This window comes from Limanda limanda, chromosome 14 (genome assembly GCF_963576545.1).
Source record: "Limanda limanda chromosome 14, fLimLim1.1, whole genome shotgun sequence".
NCBI classification, from domain to species: Eukaryota; Metazoa; Chordata; class Actinopteri; order Pleuronectiformes; family Pleuronectidae; genus Limanda; species Limanda limanda.
In genome coordinates, this window is record NC_083649.1 from 6,380,933 (window position 1) to 6,387,546 (window position 6,614).

The window sequence follows — 6,614 nt, forward strand, 5'->3', positions numbered from 1 at the left end:
TACATTTTGCATTTCACGTGACGAAACATAATGACTTCATTCCAAGTACAAACTGTGATAAGGCAGAGGACAAAGATCAAGACTTTCTGATACAAAAAGACTGAGTGCTCTCACTGTTATGGGTTTTATTTAAGATTAATTTAAACCCTGATTATGCAAAAAGAACAATCTGTTCTTGGAGGTTCAATCTTCTCCAACAAAAACAAGGACAGCGGAATGAGCCAGATCATATTGCTCATGATATTATCTAATCTAATTCCCAATGTGATAACAAGTAAATTATCATATCTTGACATTGACAATATTGCGAGGCGGTGACATATTGGGACTGAGATACATCAGCAGTCGAGGTTTGATAACATTAACACCCAGAGAAACAAGAACCACGTCATAGGACCAATGATCTCATTACCAAATTGCTCAGAGGACGATTCAGCTGAGGTGGCGATGACGGATTGATCACGTCGTCCTTCTGGTAATTAATCAGCGACATGCTTTTAGTCCGGAGGGTGTTATTGATTCAAACGGACTTTATGTACTTCTGCTCACGAGGTACAGTAGGTGTGAGGCTCAACGTTGTACTTGCTTACTCCACAACCCTGTATTAAGTTACTAGATTGTTCAGGAATATCTATAACTATATGTCTAATACCAAGCTCTTTAAAAGTGAAGCCGTTACCGTCTTATTCGCCCCCTGGTGGCTGGCTGCAGCAATGGTAATAAACCCCACCTCGTCCATGTTAGTGGATGGAACATTAATGGTTTCTGTCATTTTGGATTACATGATCGACAGCTGGGACTGCTTCGTGATTGGGCAAGAGCGTGCACCAGCAGGACCTTGTTACCATGGCTACATCCCTGAATTGCTTACAGCCCAGACTCTGGGGTTTGAACAGTTTTAGAGATGAAAACTGATTTCTCAATAAAATTTACCCCCTGGAGTTGACAATCCCTCCAGATTGATCACCTGTTGTATACAGGCAAAATTAAAAGCATTCAAAAACTGCCAAAATAGCCCAGGACTCCTCTGGGTTGGACACAATCGGAACCGCCAGGACAGATGTTACAAGCTGCAAACAAGTTCACATGTCTGCGGAGCGAAAAATTGGTACTACTTCAACACACACCTCTCCATTCATCACGCTGCACTCACAACAATGTACCGAAATAATCAATCCAGTGCAAGCGGTGCAGCCAAATCCAATATTTGGGCCTGAAAGAGGCTTTTAAGAAGTGAAGCTCTCAGCACTCTCCCTCTGCAGTGGCGCCCCGCAGCACTTCTGCTACTTCTTTTTAAAGAAATAAATACAGAATAAATAAATAAAAAAGTAGTGCAGCGTTGCAGGAGGCTTTGTTCACGTTCCTGACACAGTGTGATAAGTGTTAAGTGCTCCGGTCCCTCACGGGCTCCTCACACCCTCAATGCACATGTTCCATCATCTTTTCCTGCATCTCCTCTCCTTAAATTTACGTTATCAGCAATCTCTAGAAACAGGTCCAATCTTCTGCAGGGTGGATTGTTCACTGTATGGATTTCTTTTTATTTGAGCTGTGGTGAACGATGTGCTTTGAATACACACAGCAGCCAGAGAAGTTTTGGGCAGTTCTTCAGCACCAGAGAGGTAAAGTCGATACTGGAGAAATTCCCTCCCCGAAGGCCGGGGATCAAACTACAGAGGCAGCTGTTGGATATAAAATCCCACTCAAACATCAACCATTCCACCGGCTGCAAATACACTACACATGCTAAGACAAGGCCCTTGAAAACCCTTCAGTCGAGGCTTAGGGGTGGATGTCAGCTCTGCTCCTGCCAGCTAAACAGCTTTGATTTTCCAAAACATGTCTTGGATCCTCAGAGCAAATACAAGCTTTAAACCATAGACTCCAACTACAAACACACACAAAAAACTCAGCCTCTAGAACAAGGCAATTGCAAACAGAATTATTTTTGGACAGTTTCAGTCAACAAAGCCTGTTTATACCAAGAATATTATGCTTCATTTGGTTTTATTTACAATAACCACTCATGGCAACTGAAGCTTGATGGGTGATAGTACTATGTTTAGGTAAATCAGCACTTGGTGAAGATTAGGAAAAGATGTTTGTCTTGGTTAAATACCAAACTAATCAAAACTAACTCGAAGAACAAGACTTGAAGTATTGACATAATAATATTTCCCTTAACTCTGTTGTAACAAATGTAACCTGGGGCCAACAACAATACCGATGTTAGGGAATAGAAAAAAACAGATACCAATATATCAGTGTTTATATTTCTGGAAAAATAGCTAATGACAAAAAAATGTAAGCGAGTCTTGATATTTTACAGTTTAACTTTGAACTTCATTGTACATAACTATTAAAAAAAGATATATAACTATATATACAAAAGGAGAATTAGGAAATTCTGCATTGAAGCTATCTTGCAATTATCTAATGATAATAAACAACTATGTACTAACCACTAATCTAACAGACAAAGCATTTTGTTCTTTAAAAAATATAGCTTTAATATCAGCACATATCAGAATAAACACAGCTACCCATGTGTCTGTGAAAGGCTCATATCAGCCAATCGATTATCAATCTCTAATCTGAAGTGACGCAGGAGGTGAACCCTGATGTCTCCACTGTCTTGTTCACGTCCAGTCGACTCATCACTGTTAGCTGCGGTATCATAAATGTGAAAGTCAGTAGACTATTAAATGAATATATTAAAGAGTCCAATTCAATACTGTTTGATTACTCACTGTGCTGACATACATGTTGGTTGAATTACTTTACATATGCTTAAAGTTACACCGAGGAAACATTTAAGAAATACCACAAGGATCTAACGGCGCACTCTCTTTAATGAAAACAATGAGCCAATACATTAGATTACATGGCTGTCATGCCCAGCTATCACTCAGGCAAAGTCCCTAATCCCACACGAACAACTGCAGCCAGCAGCTGCACACTTCCTGCCCCATCCAGACACGCCCAGCGGCAGAGGAGCGCAGGCATTCAGACAGATGAAGGAGAGGTCAGGGACCAACACCATTATTTACATTCAGGACATTCACTCGCTGGGATACCTTTCAACTGAGTTTTGGACACTTAACTACTTCAGTACTGCTTTATAATCGATTCAAAGAACGAGCAAATAAGATCGAGAAAAGTTTGGTGGCATGAAGGTTCTGGATCATAGTCTCATACCAAGGATTATGGCCTCTATCAATCCAATTTAATATTGAGATAAATATTGTTTCCCTTTATGCAGTTTGACCTTGTGGTCAAAACAATATGAATATCTCAATTATATGATTGGTAGTTTGAGTTATAATTTAATGGTTTTAATTTAATTTACGAATATCAATAAATCTTTTTAAATCATAATGAATAATACAATGAACAGGTTCTCCAAAGCCTTTGAGAAAATTACACATTCATAGTGAGTAGTGTAAACCAAACCTACCGCATATAATGTTTATTTTTCATATTTGAATACACTATATATAACTTCGGTTAGATATTTTAATGAAGAAATGTTATACATTACATCTTTACTTTAATATATGAATAGGTCATGTTTTCAAACACCCGAGCCTCACGTCTTCAAATATTTTGATTTATTTCCCCCACTGAGCAGATATTCAGCTGATGATGATAAATGATGAAATAAATCAGAAAAGCATCTCAGAGACTAAACAGTCAAAGCAAAGCAAGTTACCATATTTAGTCTGATAGCCAGATCCTTTGTAAATCTGGTTTCAAGCTGGTAAAATACCCAGATTCTTTAAGATCCACATTACAGCTAAATGCACTTAAGGATAAAAGTATTTCACAATGGCCTGAACTACGTGACCCGTCCTTCGTGTCTACTTTCTGTTTCTGTAAATGTCGTCATAAAAGCTTTGCCGCTGCGCTGATTTACAGCCGGAGCACTTGCCCATTCCCGTCACACAACATGGCCATCATACTGATGAACACAGGTCTGTGGGATCAATAGAGTCCAGAGTACAATGCATCAACCCAGCTACATGTTTGGGTTTCTGCTCATGCTCAGGACGGCTTTATTTCCATACGGCAGAAATGCTCTCAGCCACAAATTGTATTGGAGTAAGTGCCCTTCATGGACCATTAGGGAGGAGCTCCGTTTTGACGGAGACGGGTTAGGAGGATCTCTAAACGACCGGGGGTCTCTATCGGAGGACAACCATCTAATCCAAAAACAGACAGCTTTACTCTGTCTCCGAAGGAGGTAGAGGGGAGATGAGGATTAAATAGCGGTAACCCAATTAAGACTAGGCTGATGGAGTAAAAAACAGGGATTTAGGAGAAAAAGAGGGATAAGGCCAGGACAGAGTGAGTGTTGTCCTGTTGTGAGAGACGCTGGAGGAAGGTTTTCTGTCTAATTATGTCGATTAAAGCTTGCTCGAGTTAAGTAATCCATCAGTGAACACAGTTTTGGATTCTATTTATGGTGGCAGCTGACGGGACACGGCTCCATGTCTGTGTTTACTGTCAATCTCACCTGTTGCCTGTCGCCGGCTCTGGCCGCTGTCCTTCCCTTCCTCTCTTGAATCTCTCTCTTCATTAACAACATCCATCCCTTCCTGAGCCCCCCCTCTCCTCTCTTGCTGCCTCAGCTGCCACTGCAGCACTAAAGCCTGGAAATATTCAGAGCAAATTAATGGGATGGCTGATCACACTGGTCGGACTGTACGGCTTTGCCACTTGTGTTTTCTTAGATTTCTAGGGACTCTATTTATCTAACACCTCGGGTCCAGGCTGTCTTTGCACCTCCGGGGGGGGGCGAACCCATTTGAGATATTCCTCCAATAAGCACATGGATCAGTGAGGCTAAAATCCCGTGTGCGAGTGCTACGTCAGCCGTCATCTCTGTGGGGAAACGCCAACAACAACAATGCTTCCTCCTGTGCATGATCGTGTTTTGATCCGGAGTGTGCATGAAGAGGAGGGGGGGGCTGGACACAGATGGGTCCATTGTCAATGTCAATGTTTTCGTGAGGAGGGGAGGGGGTGCAGGGGGGGTTTGAGAAAATCAATGCAGCACACAGCTCTACCACCAAATAAGACTTCACCTGTTTGAAATGGTGAAAATTGATAGAACAGTGTTGAGATTTGAGGCCTCCACACACAAAACAGTAACAATGGAGAACATGATGCTTTTGTTGGTGTAAGGGAAAAAATAAATCCTCTCACATGAGTTTAATTCTTCCTTTAATCCACTATCCTGAATTGGTTTAGTCATTAATCATCCCAATTACCTCAGGCTGAGTCTGGTCCTGCTGGTTTTTCCTCTCCACTGTCACTGGTGTTTTGCTCAAGTGGGAACAGTTGGGTTTCTCTATAGTTGTGTAACATCTTGACCTTACAATGTGCTTTGAGATCATTTAAGTGGGGATTTTGGGCTTTAAAGACGACAGAAAACTGAGTTACTTGGGACACGAGGGCAGGGAGCAGCGTACAGAGGCTAAACGGCTGCCAGGTCGATCTCCAACAAAGAAAAACAAGCATGTTCGCATAATTCTGTGACTTAATCATGAGCCTTGCAACACAAAGGTGAAGTAATTTGTGATGCTTCATGCTGCATCAACCAGACAGCTTTGATGCCCAGTAGCCTACAAGCAAATAAGATGGCTGACCACATGGAGCACCAGTATATAACCAGTTGATAATGGGAATCTGAGGAAAACTGCACACACAAAAAAGACCTACAAGATAAATATGAAAATGGCAGAACGATTTTGTCTGTGATTGACAAGCATCACCGTTCACCTTACGTTCCCTTAACCTTATGTTACCACTTCATTTACTAGATTAGCATTGAAATAATAAGTTGATTGGCACAAAATCAATCAGCTGCTGTTTCGGTCCTCAATTAATTGGTTCTTTGTTTTTCAAGACAACATGTCAACACTATCTGGTTGCAGGTGCTCAGTTGTGACTCTCTATTGTGTTTCTGTGTTTTAAAGCATCATTACCCATCCAGTCATCTAGTTAAAAATGGATGCCACACCCAATCTGTGTTTTTACACCAACAGGCTGACAGGTTGTGTGGTGACAGGTGTGGTTCACCGTCCAACCCTCCTGGAGTGATGGACACCTCAAAGCAATTAACCAGAAGGTTGAGAAGAAGAAGGAGCATCCCACAGGAAATACATCGGAATATTCACAAGACATCTCGGAAAAAAATAAAAAAAACCATATAACAAAACGAGACATTTGAAGATGTGACTTTGGACTGAACAGATTTTTTGTTTCACTACTGGACGATTAATAGAGAATCTAATCTGCAGATAAATGAAGAATAAATCAGTTCAGAAGAAATTACATAGACATTCATAATAACCTAAGGCAACCTTAACCTTAATACACGAAAAAAGATGATTTACATAATGGGGACTTTATTAGTCTTGTTGCCTCTATAATGTAAAACAATCACTTTTAAGGTGAATACCAGTTTAGAGTTAGGTTTCAGCAAGTACAATATATAATTAAGGTTATAATGAATGTATATAACTACTACTTGCTGAAACCCAACACCATCTATAACTCAAACACATGTCTTCACCTTATAATTGAGTTATTGACCTTATTAGGGTTTT